This window comes from Kogia breviceps, chromosome 4, assembly GCF_026419965.1.
Source record: "Kogia breviceps isolate mKogBre1 chromosome 4, mKogBre1 haplotype 1, whole genome shotgun sequence".
NCBI lineage: Eukaryota > Metazoa > Chordata > Mammalia > Artiodactyla > Physeteridae > Kogia > Kogia breviceps.
Genome location: NC_081313.1, coordinates 24,285,071 through 24,299,271, shown reverse-complemented (window position 1 = coordinate 24,299,271; position 14,201 = coordinate 24,285,071). Strand labels below are relative to the sequence as shown.

The following is a 14,201-nucleotide window of genomic DNA, read 5'->3' as shown; positions in this document are numbered from 1 at the left end:
TTTTCTTATTTCAATCCATTACATTTATATCTAAATTCATGATCATAAAATTATGTCTTTAAGGCCAATGACAAGATCAACTCCTAAGTACTAAGAACCTATTTCCCCCCCAATTCCTGGGACCCAGAACACATTAGGATGATGGCTTGCAGAAAGACACCCTTAGACCCTGACTAGGAGAAGAAAGGCCCAAGTGCCCCTCACATTTATCACCTCTGTTCTCTGGAGGGAAGTGAGTCCTAGAGGCTTTTAGGTGGTAATAATGACCTGCTGGGGGGGCAAGGAAGCCCCAGCAAGTCTGGACCCCCATGGCTCGTTCTCCCACCCTACCCCCTGCAAGTTCTACAGTAGTAGCTGCGGGTCTCTTGCACCAGAAGTGACCTTATTAAAAGAGGTGGTCTCCCGAGAGGGACGGCCGCCCAGGGCCATGCACATCGGCTCCAAAAGCAGCTCATGGTGAAGAGGCGCTGGTCTCTTGGGGAGCGTCTGAGCAAAGCCTAGTGGAGCGTTTGTCCCTGGTGTGATGGAGATCTTCCTCACCGCCTCCATGTGCTCCAGCAACCTGCAGAGAAAAGCACTGCCTGACTCAGAAATGCAACCACCTTCTGCCCCTCCTCGGGGAGGAGCTTGCTCTTGGTGCAGTCGTGGCAATGACGCTCTCGGAGGCGGCGGCGGCGGCGAACTTGACATGCGCACGGCTTCCCACGCAGCACGGCTTCCACGCAGGCTCCTCAAAGACGTGGGTGTGGCCACACCGCTCCGCACCCCGCAGCTGGGACCCAGCAGAGCGTCGTGCAACGTGTGAACTCGGCGGACGTCTGGACGACGACGTGGTCGGCAGTGCCCAGTTCATGCATTTCCACTAGAAGGTAAAGTTGGGCATCTGCTCGTCCTTGGTGCTGGAGAAGCAGGACGTGCTGGTGGAGTGCTTGCCCACTTCGTGAATTTCGTCGCACGGTGCGGGGGTGTGGGGCCCTGGGCGGAGGCCTCTTTCCACCGACTCCCGGCGGCTTAACGCAAGAACAGCACCAGTGCCGCCGGCGCCATCGCTTTGGCTCACAGTGCCTTCCGACCACGGCCGGCCCGGCAACAAGGGCTGACTCCTTTCCCATCTTTGTGGCGTCCGCAATCGCGCGAGGAGCCGTTTTAACAGGATTGAAAGCACTGATTCCTCCTTCACTTCCAGTCTTCGTAGCCAGACGCAAAACATACCACAGGGTGGCTGAGCCCACGGCTGTCATCCCCAAGGCAGAGAGGGCATTTCCAAAGAAGCCCCTAAGCCTATAGGAAACTGGGATCCTGACCTTGCCTTTGATATTCAGCTCATCTTCAGCTACTGGAAGCTTCTCTCAAATATATCAGTATTTAAAACCTGCATTCCGTGCATCAAGGCCAGCCGAGGCCACCCGAACACCCCGGCTCCAGGGTGCAGGTAGACTTGCACCACATCACTGTGGGGCACCACCTGGACCTTCTGTACGTGGCTCCTGGCCAGCATCTCGTGGACAAAGTTGGTCCAGGAAATGGTACCCCTGCTAGTGCTGGGCGAGATCAGCCAGCTCATGAGGACAGCAATGGCAAAGAAGGTGAGTAGATGCTCCCAGTATAGCTGGTGCTTCCTATCCTTGAGCCTTCTCTCCTCTTCATCATCTTCAGGGGTCCTTTCCTTGGATTTATCATTATCCTTAGTCCTCTGCTTCCTACTTGAGGTGTTAAAATAGTAAGTGCCGCCTAGAAGTTTCCGCCTAGAAGTCTGACTGGATTGTGGACTACATGCTTTTTCCACAACAATCCACTGATCCCTTAAAAGGCAGGGGTTAGCAGTTGGCAGTTGCAAGCTCTGTAGCCTCAGCCCCCTGCCTAGGCAAGACCGGCCTGAGGCCTGTGGACAAAATTTAGCCCCCTCCTCGCACTCGGGTGAGGAGACCCGAGTTCCAGCCTGAGCATGGGGCCCTGAAGACACCTAGAATACAGCCCAGACCCTAGTGGAAGGACATTTTTTCTTTCCTCATTGAAGTGCTTTTTATTTTTAGAGCAATAAAAAACATTTACTATAAAACCTGTTTTAAAAATGAAAATAGTAGAAGTGAAAAGCTCAACATGATTCACTAGATTATGACAATCCAGTTAGGAGCTGCAAGAATAAATAATCCTTGTACTTGAAAAAAGGTCAAAAGAAATGACCTAATCTGAAAATCAAACACAGAAGTAAAAAGTGAAAAAAAGAGAGAGAGAAAAATAACCTACATCCATGACCTTTGTGATAATATCAGTCTAACATATGCATCTCTCAAATGTAGAATGAGAGGACTGAAAGAAAGGGTCAGAAACACAATGGAAAAATTAACACCAATAATTCTTAGAATTTGGTGAAAAGAATAAATTTATAGATCAAAGAAGATCAGTGAACTGCCAGAAGGATTAGTAAAAAGAAAACCACGTAGTTAAAGTACAGCAAACCAGAGGCTAAGGGAAAAATACTGAGATCACTACAGAAAAAGGGCATATTGTACATAGAGGAATAATGATGTAAAGAACAGTCTAATTAAAAGGGGGGTGGACGGGGAAACCAAGAGAAAGGCCAGGAAGCATTCTTAGAAAATGAAAGCATAAGGAAGACACATTCAGATGTACCAAAGTTGAGAAACTTAAATTATAACATAACTACATAATGAAGATAGTGTGTTATTGGATGAGAACAGAAAAAAATAAATCAATAGAGAATAAAGAATCCAGGAATAGACAAACACTTATAAATTAATTTAATTTAAATTTTTTTCCCATTTTATTATTTTTTAACATCTTTATTGGAGTATAATTGCTGTACAATGTTTTGTTAGTTTCTGCTATATAACAAAGTGAATCAGCTATATTTATACATATATCTTCATATCTCCTCCCTCTTGCATCTCCCTCCTACCCTCCCTATCTGACCCCTCTAGGTGGTCCCAAAGCACTGAGATGATCTCCCTGTGCTATGCAGCTCCTTCCCACTAGCTATCTATTTTACATTTGGTAGTGTATATATGTCAATGCTACTCTCTCATTTCGTCCCAGCTTACCTTTCCCTCTCCCTGTGTCCTCAAGTCCATTCTCTACGTCTGCGTCTTTATTCCTATCCTGCCCCTAGGTTCATCAGAACCTTTTTTTTTTTTTTAGATTCCATATATATGTGTCAGCATACGGTATTTGTTTTTCTCTTTCTGACTTACTTCACTGTGTATAACAGACTCTAGGTCCATCCACCTCACTACAAATAACTCAGTTTTGTTTCTTGTATGGCTGAGTAATATTCCATTGTATACATGTGCCACATCTTCTTTATCCATTCATGTATCAGTGGACACTTAGGTTGCTTCCATGTCCTGGCTATTGTAAAGAGAGCTGCAGTGAACATTGTGATACATGTGTCTTTTTGAATTATGGTTTTCTCAGGGTATATGCCCAGTAGTGGGATTGCTGGGTCGTATGGTAGTTCTATTTTTAGTTTCTTAAGGAACCTCCATACTGTTCTCCATAGTGGCTGTATCAATTTACATTCCTACCAACAGTGCAAAAGGGTTCCCTTTTCTCCACACCCTCTCCAGCATTTATTGTTTGTAGATTTTTTGATGATGGCCATTCTGACCGATGTGAGGTGATACCTCATTGTAGTTTTGATTTGTATTTCTCTAATGATTAGTGATGTAGGGCATCCTTTCATGCGTTTGTTGGCAATCTGTATATCTTCTTTGGAGAAGTGGCCGTTTAGGTCTTTTGCCCATTTTTGGGTTCTTTGTTTTATCATACTGAGCTGCATGAGCTGCTTGTATATTTTGGAGATTAATCCTTTGTCATTTGCTTCAGTTACAAATATTTTCTCCCATCCTGAGGGTTGTCTTTCCGTCTTGTTTATGGTTTCCTTTACTGTGCAAAAGCTTTTAAGTTTCATTAGGTCCCATTTGTTTATTTTTGTTTTTATTTCCATTTCTCTAGGAGGTGGGTCAGAAAGGATCTTGCTGTGATTTATGTCATAGAGTGTTCTGCCTATGTTTTCCTCTAAGAGTTTTATACTGTCTGTCCTTACATTTAGGTCTTTAATCCATTTTGGCTTTATTTTTGTGGATGGTGTTAAGGAGTGTTCTAATTTCATTCTTTTATATGTAGCTCTCCAGTTTTTATCAGCACCGCTTATTGAAGAGGTTGTCTTTTCTCCATTGTATATTCTTGCCTCCTTTATCAAAGATAAGGTGACCATAGGTGCGTGGGTTTATCTCTGGGCTTTCTATCCTGTTCCATTGATCTATATTTCTATTTTTGTGCCAGTACCATACTGTCTTGATTGCTGTAGCTTTGTAGTATAGTCTGAAGTCAGGGAGCCTGATTCCTCCAGCTCCGTTTTCTTTCTAAGGATTGCTTTTGCTATTCGCAGTGTTTTCTGTTTCCATACAAAATTATTTTAATTTTTGACAAAGGTGCCAAAGCATTTCAGTGAGGAGGTAAATTCATTTAAACAAATGATCCTGCATCAAGTGTATACACATAGGGAATAAATAAACCTTAATACCACCTAATAGCATATAAAAACATTCATTTGAGATGGAGCAAAACTAAAATACAACAGTTAAAACCCTAAAAGTTTAGAAAGAACAGTAGTGCATTCTTTATGCACCCTGAGGTAGACAAATCTTTCTTAGAACACAGAAAGGAATAATAAGAAAGAGAAAACATGATAAATTTGACTTCATTAAAATCAGACTTTATCCAAATAAGAATCTTAATAAAATACACAAGCAAAATTTATAGTTGACAAAAGCCCTATATAAAAAATATGTAAAGTACTCTTAAGACTCAACAATAAAAAGACAATCTAAAGCAATGGGTAAAAAACCTGGATACTTCACAAAGAAAGATGTACAAGTGTGCAATAAACATGAGAAAAAAGTTCAACATTATTCATAAGGAAAACTTTAATTGAAGTCAAATTTATACATATTCACTAGAATGGCTAAAATTTAAAAGCCTTTTAACCCCAAATGTTGGTCAGGATTCAGAACAACTAGTTCTCTCATACATGCTGATGAGAATGTAAATAATGCACCCTCTTTTAAAAAAAGAAAGTTTGGTTGCTTATTAGGAAGGTATATATCTGTCTCTGAAATTCTACCCTAGCTATTTACCCAAGATCAGTGAAATTCCGTGTCTACAAGTAATCTGCTGCAAGAATGTCCAGAGATGCTTTATACAAGAGTCAAAAACGAGAAGTGGCCCTGCTGTCTGTTCATAGGAAAATGTGTGAATATTTTGTGGTAAAGTCATATAACAAAATACTACTCATCAATAAAAATAAACAAACTACTAATACATATAAAAATAGATGCTTCTCACAATAAATGTTGGCAAATGAACCGAATTCAAAAAATTATATGCTGTATGATTCCATTTGTAATATATTCTAAAACAGGCAAAACCAATCCATGATGGAAAAAAACAATTATAACATTGTTTACCACTGTGGAGGGTGAAGGTATTGATGAAAAACAGCCACATGTTAACTTTCTGAGGCAATGGGAATGTTCTGTCTTTGCAGTATATGCATTTGTCAAAACTCATTAAATTATACATTTAAGCTTTGCTTATTTCACTCTAATTAAATTTTATTTCAAAGAAATAAAAAAGAAAGGTAAACAGATACTGAACTCTAGTTAGTAGGTTTCCTTTTTATTTGTTGTTTAGTGGTATAAGTTACCAATTTTGAAACTATCTTCTGTTTGCTAAGTTTGAGCAAATGTGTAATGAGGACCAGATTTCTCCCTTTTTGGAAGGGAGTTAAAAATATTAAAAAGAAAAAATATCTAGAAGGTGTACTGATGTGTTGGATAAAGTTAGAGACACCAATAAGAGCTCTTCAGTTCAGTAGATAGATACAGAGATATGCATATTTTCGACTTCTGTTCACTGGTAAGGCATAGAAGGTATGAATATACCTGGTGCCCAGTTTTGTTTTCTAAGAACTGTTGTCCATATAAAGGGAACAAGGAGTGTAGCCAATAATAGGGCGGAGCCAGAAAAAGTGAGATGCATGCTTGGGCCATCCTGTAGTGCCAGACATTAAAGATGTGCTATAAGAATCATGGAGATATGTCAGGAGAGAGCCACATACATTCAGAGACACGGATAAAGAGAGAATTTTAAAGTAAAAGAGGAAAACTGTCCACAACTGGTGAGTGTGAGAAGAGGATGAAGCAACTTATCTGTAAATTTGAAATTAAAACGAGGTGAAATGTAATAAAATACATTCCAGTAGATGTCTTAAAAAAGATTGAAAGCCACTAGACTAGTCTCTTCATTGTGTCTGAACTCACCCCTGGAATTTTGACTGTATTTTTCTTTTAACAGTACTTTCACAATGAATGATGCCTGCTATTTCCTACATCCCTGTCAGAACCAGTCCCTCAGAATTCACCTGTTTTCTTCTCCATGAGACTTTTTTTTTTTTTTTTTTTTTTTTTTTTTTTTGTGGTACGTGGGCCTCTCACTGCTGCGGCCTCTCCCACTGCGGAGCACAGGCTCCGGACGCGCAGGCTCAGCGGCCATGGCTCACGGGCCCAGCCGCTCCGCGGCACGTGGGATCCCCCCGGACCGTGGCACGAACCCGCGTCCCCTGCATCGGCAGGCGGACCCCCAACCACTGCGCCACCAGGGAAGCCCCTCCATGAGACTTTTTAGCTCACCATCTTTACACCTGACTGGGTAGACCACTCAGGTGTAATTTATAAATGCTTTTCTTATGTTACTCTTACTTTTTGCTATGTCTCTTGTTTTAAAACTTTTGAAGCCCTAAGAGGCAGAAATACTATTTCTACTGTTGCCAACCCTAACAACTAACTACTTTTCATGAGCCAAGCAGATGCTTAATATTTTCAGTCTGATTGTTTTTAAAGTGAAAAATCATATACTAGAAAGTTAAGTTTTTTCAGGTTCGGAATTTTTAAAAATCGGAACTGATTTTGTGAATGTAAATGTGTTTTAAATTTAGTTGAGTTCAAACATCAGTCAGTTCATGAGCTTACATTTGCTACTCTCTCTTGTAGAATACAGCCTCTATTATTCAGTGAAAATGTTTTCATACGTTGACTCTATTTTAATCACATTCATCAAAACTACCCAATTTCCTGGTCCTTGCCAGAAATAACATGGTCTTGGTGGGCAGATAACATTATTATCTGAAAGCCTTTATCTTTAGTGGGTTCTGTACTGACAGGAGGAGAGAGAATGAGCAGATGCTTGCAAATGCCAGTGGCTGTCTGCTGGGCCCTGAGCAGCACCTCTGACAGAGGAGCAGTTTGCAGACAACTTACTTGCAATGCACCCATTTTGTGAATGAAATGGTTTTAGTGGTCTCTGAGGCTATCGCTCTGTCACTCTTTGTCAGTACTAAAATTAATGTGGAAATAAAAGTAAACAAAGCATCTTTCCGGGCTTCCCTGGTGGCGCAGTGGTTGGGAGTCCGCCTGCCGATGCAGGGGACACGGGTTCGTGCCCCGGTCCGGGAAGATCCCACATGCCGCGGAGCGGCTGGGCCCGTGAGCCATGGCCGCTGAGCCTGAGCGTCCGGAGCCTGTGCTCCGCAGCGGGAGAGGCCACGACAGTGAGAGGCCCGCGTACCGCAAAAACAAACAAACAAAAAAACCCACATCTTTCCTTCCTGTGTTTCCAAAAGTTTATTGACTTCTTAAAACATCTAACTCTAGTGCAAACAAACATGGTTTTATTATAACTTCATTTAAATCTTGATGGAAAACAGAAACCTCTCCTCAGATAGCTTTTTCCTCTTTAGGATTATGCATACAGGCTTAAAACTGAACTCTCTTCTCCTCTTCAAGAAGATCCAACTTTAAAAATTTTATAGACGCAATTTTCTCCCCTAGACACACTAAATGCCACATCCTAATATCTGCATATACTAATATTACCTGATAAAACCTGCATTCATCTGCTAGGGCTAATCTTAACAAAATGCCACAGATTGTATGGCTTAAACCAGAGGTCCCCAGCCGTTTTTGGCACCAGGGACAGGTTTCGTGGGAGACAGTTTTCCACGGGTGGGGCAGGGGAGGGTATGGTTCAGGTGGTAATGCGAGGTAGTTCTTCCGTGGATGGGGCGCCATGGGGAGCAGCAGATGAAGCTTTGCTTGCTTGCCGTCCCCTCGCCTGCTGCTGTGTGGCCCAGTTCCTAACAGGCCGTGGACCACTACGGGTCCATGGCCCGGGGGTTGGGGACCCCTGGCTTAAACAACAGAAATTTATTTTCTCACCATTCTGGCGGCTAAAAGTCCAAGATCAAAGTTGGTTGGTTTCCCCTGAGGGCTGTACAGGAAGGGGCTGTTCCGGGTCTCTCTCCTGGGCTTATAGATGGCGCCTTCTCAGGGTGTCTTCACATGGTTGTTCTTTTGTATGTGCATGTGTTCTGTCTCCCTGAACCCCTTCAGAGCCTCTTCCTCTATAAGAGAAATAAGAGCCTATTTATCTTAATCGTGACTTCACTTTATTCCCATCACTGCTTAGGCATTGTATGGGACCACCTTCCTCAATTTCCCCTCTTTCCCACATTTAATACTTCAACATTTAATGGACTCCTATTATAAGCTTGAAATAGTGTTAATTGCTGGAGAGATAATAAATTTACCCTCATAATATATAGTTAGGAGATGACCTCTGATTGTGTTTATAGTTGTGCATCTCAGGTGGTTTTGTATAGTGGCTGAAAGCAGTGATCAGTGAGCATTTAAGCAAACTGGTTGAGCTTTAGATGTGTTGAATTTGAGGAGACTGGAGTTGCGGAAAGGGAAATTGTACAGAAAGGGAAAACTTGGCAACAAATTCGCATTTCATCAGCCTACAGGCAGTGGTTGAAGTGATTTAAACCACTGAAGATCTTAAAGGATTTCCCCAGCAGTTCTGAGGAGGAAGACGAGAAAAGGGCTAACGATGGAATCTTGGTGATCAAGCACTGGCCAAAAATACAGCAGAGGCAGTTTCTGAACTTTAGGATTTCAAAAATTCTTAGATTTTTTTTGATATTTCAAAATAAAAATTAATTTCTAGTGTTTGGCCAGTTTTAACAGCTTAGAACCTATTTCCCTGTCCTAAAAATCAAACATACACGGTGAAAGCTGGTGTAGAGTAAGTTCATTCTGATGCCTTGGTATCAGATATACACTCTAAACTTTTATCACTTTACCTTTTATCTTTATCCTTGTCAAGGCTCTCTTGTAGCTGCTGAGTCACAGTGTCCCTTCTCAAGTTTAAATTATCTCCATAAATTTTCCTTTCATCCCCTAATTCAGGACCTTTTATGAAGGATGCTTCCCTCACATCTCAGAATCCTCCATCACTGACATATTCACTTGGGGATCTAGCTTCTCTCTACAAACTAAACTGAATCTCCACTATTTCTGGTTCCAAAGACAAGCACCCAGACAGTTTTCTTTTGTTTTTCTTCCCAACTTTTTTCAGATATAATTGACATATAATGTTAAGCAAGGTATACAGTGTGATGATTTGTTATACTTGTATATTGCAAAATATCTACCATGTTAGGGTTAGTTAACACATCCTTCACCTCACATGAGTACCATTTTGTCATCATTTTTGTCTTGGTGAGGCCATTACAGCTCTACTCTCATAGCAACTTTCAAGTAGGCAGTATCATACGGTTAACTATGGTCATCAGGCTGTACCTTAGATCCCTGGACCTTATTTATCTTGTAAGTGAAAGGTTGTACCCCTTTGACCTGTGTCTCTCTATTTCCCCAACCGCTCAGCCTTGAGCAACCACCGTTCTACTCTTTGTTTCTGTGTGTTCAGTGTGTTTATGTTTTACATATAAGTAAGGTAATACTGTATTTATTTTTCATAGTTTTCTTATAATGGGTCTAAAGGCAAATCCCCAGGGAAACAGAACAATCTAAACAATTTAGATATGGGTCAATGGCAAACTTTAGAGTGTTTTTAAGTCAACAGTTCTTGAACTTACATTTCTGCCTTCCATTTGAGTTAGTAAAATAAAGGTCATTCTGGCTTTGGATTTTGGCTTCATATTTTTGAGAGTAGGATTCCCACCCTCAAAATTATCTCACTACTCAAACAAAGTAAAGGGGTCTTGAAAACTTTGCCCACTGTATCCATTATGTCTGAAAAGAAAATTGAAATTAACTCTGATGACACAAATTAGACAGAATGAGGGGGTTCTCTATCTCTCTCTTTATTAAACAGGAGACTCAAAGAAAATAACTTTTCTCCTAAGTATTGTCTCAAATCCTACCTTCATATGGGTCAAGATTTATTTCCTTTGGTCAAGTTTTCTTCTCAAGGAAAAGCTGTGGGTGAGGTGAGATATGGATGTGCAGTAAGGTACCAAAACTAAATATATCTCAAATAGATCTTTGAAGGAGAGATCTTAGTGTGATTAGAGGAAGAGCAATTCTTCAAAGTTTTATGATCCTCTTTCCTAGTTAGATTGCAGTATGTATGAAGAGAAAGTGATTGGATATTTCTTCAGATAAAAAGTTACTTTAACTGTTGAAAATCTGATTACAGTTAACTAGCAGCTGGTTATTCTTCTCCATGTTTCACAAATTCTAGCCCTAAACCAGTCAGTCTCAAATTCTTCATACCTATCAGTGAGATATCACTAATCCCAAGAAACCTAGGGGTAACTGTATGTGTACACACCCACATGTACAACAACTATGTGGATAAGGATAAGCAAACAAAAACCTCAAAGCATGTATATACTGGATCAGTAGTAATACCTCTCCATATAGTTTTTATCTTTTTTTTTTTTTTTCTGTGGTACGCGGGCCTCTCGCTGTTGCGGCCTCTCCCGTTGCGGAGCACAGGCTCCGGACACGCAGGCTCAGCGGCCATGGCTCACGGGCCCAGCCGCTCCGCGGCACGTGGGATCTTCCCGGACCGGGGCACGAACCCGTGTCCCCTGCATCGGCAGGTGGACTCTCAGACACTGCGCCACCAGGGAAGCCCTATCTTTTTTTTTTTTAAGGCTGGATCTACTTCATTTTTAACACCAAAATAAAGCCAGATGAATTAAAGATTTACATATAAATAGTGAGATAAACTTCATATATTTCTGTATTGTTTCACTTCTTTTAGCAAGCACACTTCAAAAAATGTTTGAATACAGTAAAATATACATAACATAAAATTTACCATTTTAACCATTTTTAAGTGTACATTTCAGTGGCGTTAGTACATTCACTTTGTTGTGCAACTATCACCACCATCCATTTTTCCAGAATTTTTTATATTCCCAAATTGAAACTCTGTACCCATCAAACAGCTCCCCATTCTACTGTCCCCCGATTCTACTTTCTGTTTCTATAAATTTGACTATGGGTAATTCATATAAGTAGAATCATATAGTATTTCTACTTCTGTGGCTTATTTCATTTAGCATTAATGTCTTCAAGGTCCATCCATGTTGTAGCATGTGTCAGAATTTCCTTCCTTTTTAAGGTTGAATAATATTCGATTGTAGTTTATTTATCCATTCATCTACTGATGGACATTTGGGTTGTTTCCACCTTTTGGCCATTGTGAATAATGCTGCTATGAACATAGGTAGACAAGTGAGAAGAGACACCAGAAGAGCTCTTCCCCCCAACCTCACCCTACCCCATCCCTGTCTGTAAGTCAGGAACAGAGCTCTCACCAGAAACCAAATTGGCCAGAAACTTGATCTTTGACTTCTAACCTTCAAGAACTGTGAGAAAATAAATTTCTGTAATTTAAACCATATGGTTTTTATCTTATTTCATTCATTATTCTATGATGAAATTTTGTATAAATTTTCATTAGAATTAGTTTTTTGTGAAGTCTTTAAAAAGGAGTAATTATGGTTAAATGCCCCTTTAATTAATAACATCTGAAAGCATTTAAAGCACTGTTCACTTACCTGTTTCTCAACAAGACAAAACAAAGCCTAATAACTCTGCTGCTGTAAAAATTAGTTTCTTAGGTGTAAATAATACAGGGGCATTTCTTCTTGATGATTGTATTTGTGTCATTCTTTAGCTTTATTCATACTTCATTTTATCTTGAACTAGCTTCTAAAATCTACCATTGAAAACAGCATGAAAACTCCTGAATTAAGTTCTCTAGGACAGCCTGCTAACTTCCTCCTGAGGGAAATGAAGTATGCCTGTGGCTGTTGAAGGATGATGCTCTTTATTTATTTTTTCCAAATTCATTTCCTGGTGTAGATGGGAGAACTCAGTCCTTTCAGAAATTGGCTGAACAAATTAAATCAGAATTTTGTTCTTCCCACCTCCTTGATTTCCCCGATCCTTCTCAATGTCTTCTTAATGAATGTTGTCCTTTGAACCATAATTCATCTGCTACAGAACATGCAGGTTCAAGTGAGGGTAGTAATTTCCTAAGGGGACTTGACTGTCAGAGAAATTCCAACAAAAAAACTAATTTTAAACTTAATGTTTCTTATAAATCACACCTAAGAAAACATGGGGAGTTTTCCCTTTGAATGCTATTGAAACCAAATGAAACTGAAGTAGAAGAAATTTAATGGTTGGAAAGCATGGGTTGGGACTCAGAAGAAAACATCTTGTGTTTATTTTGTTCTGTGGTAATTTATGAAGTCTTTAGTTTTCACCCCCTTAACATGTAACATCAAAAATTTTATCAGGTGAACATTAAGAGATGCTATCCTCTTTAGAGTGCTACCAGTAGGTGGGCTAATGTTTAACCAGCAAAAGAAAAAAAAAAAATTCCAGGAAGTCCTCTCAGTTATTTCAAGATGAAGTAAAATGAGTCAGGCGTTTTTTTGATGAAAGATAATAATTATTTTTATAACCCGAAATGGGAAATTCTGACCATTGATGAAGCCAAAGAGAAGACAGGACCCTCCTCCAGAAACACATGTGTAATTAAATTGCTTAGGATCAGTACTCCATCTCTTTCCCCTTCTTCAGGCATTCATTTCTTAGATCTTTTATCAAATATCTTTACTACAAGGAAAAAATGAGGCTGGACAACTGCATATACTGACAGTCATTCATAATTTTTCTATTCTAGTAAAACTTTCTTTCAAAAGATCAGCTAAAGCATAACACATCACCTGTAGTCTATGTAGCATTAGAATCATGATATAGTACAAAACCTCCAGAATTTATGCACAGCTAGTGTAACCTCATTCTTGTTTTAATTAAAAACATCATACACTGATATTTGGTATTTTCACATGTAGAGATGCAAATTAGATGGTTCCAGCCATTAGAAAAAAATTGATATTTGTTTCAATGAATAAGTGTTACATTGAAATACATTAAAATAAACATGTTGTATATTACTGCTCATTTCTATATTCACATGTTTATGCTTAAACATATATGAGAAGCTGTACCCATAGATAAAGACTCTGTTTCTGAAGACTAACAGACTCAGATTTCCATTTATTAGTTATATGCTTCTGGGAATGTTGCTTAGTCTTTCTAAAACTTATTTTGCACTATGCAAAATTTGGGCAGTTCCAAAGGACATTTCACGTGATTTCCCTGAGGATTACATAAAATTGTGTGTGTGTGCGTGTATACACACATATATATGTAATTAAAATTTTTGTAACCTTTTTAGCCCCCTTCACCTGTTATGCACACTTCCCCCCTACCCCCTGCCTCTGGCAACCAATATTCTGTTGACACATGACAATGATAGGCCCATAGATGGTTCTAGGTATAGGTTTCCACCATAGCTGTTTTTGAACTTTCACAGTTTTTAGTATTGTAAAGGATTACAGAAGACAGTCTTCACAGGGAACTTCTAAAGTTGGATACTACTAATAATCCCTTCTCTCCATCATACTTATTAATATTAATGTGATTTTTAAAATATTTTCACTCCTCAGTGCAATGCCTTATTCGACGCTCAGATATAAATCCTAATTAGTTTAAACTCATTGTGGTAATATAGTAATAAGGCATATGCACAACAGCATCAGTCTGACAGTGATGCAGAGAGCAAGTCCTTTGGTAAATTCTAGGAAAGTTTTCCTCATTCTCAAAAAAGTGAATCTCTTCCTCCCACAAACATTGTCATATTTGAATGTAACATTGGGAAATGGCAAAGTCATCTTAGAAACATGAGGAGAGCTCACTTGAGAAAAACTAAGGGCATGATCATGAAAT

General features: G+C 39.8%; 1 pseudogene; it reads right to left on the bottom strand.

The window, feature by feature from the left end:
- Positions 1-731: 731 nt before the first annotated feature.
- The window catches only part of LOC131755652 (mitochondrial inner membrane m-AAA protease component paraplegin pseudogene), a 53,250-nt pseudogene continuing 39,780 nt past the window's right edge, over positions 732-14,201 (bottom strand).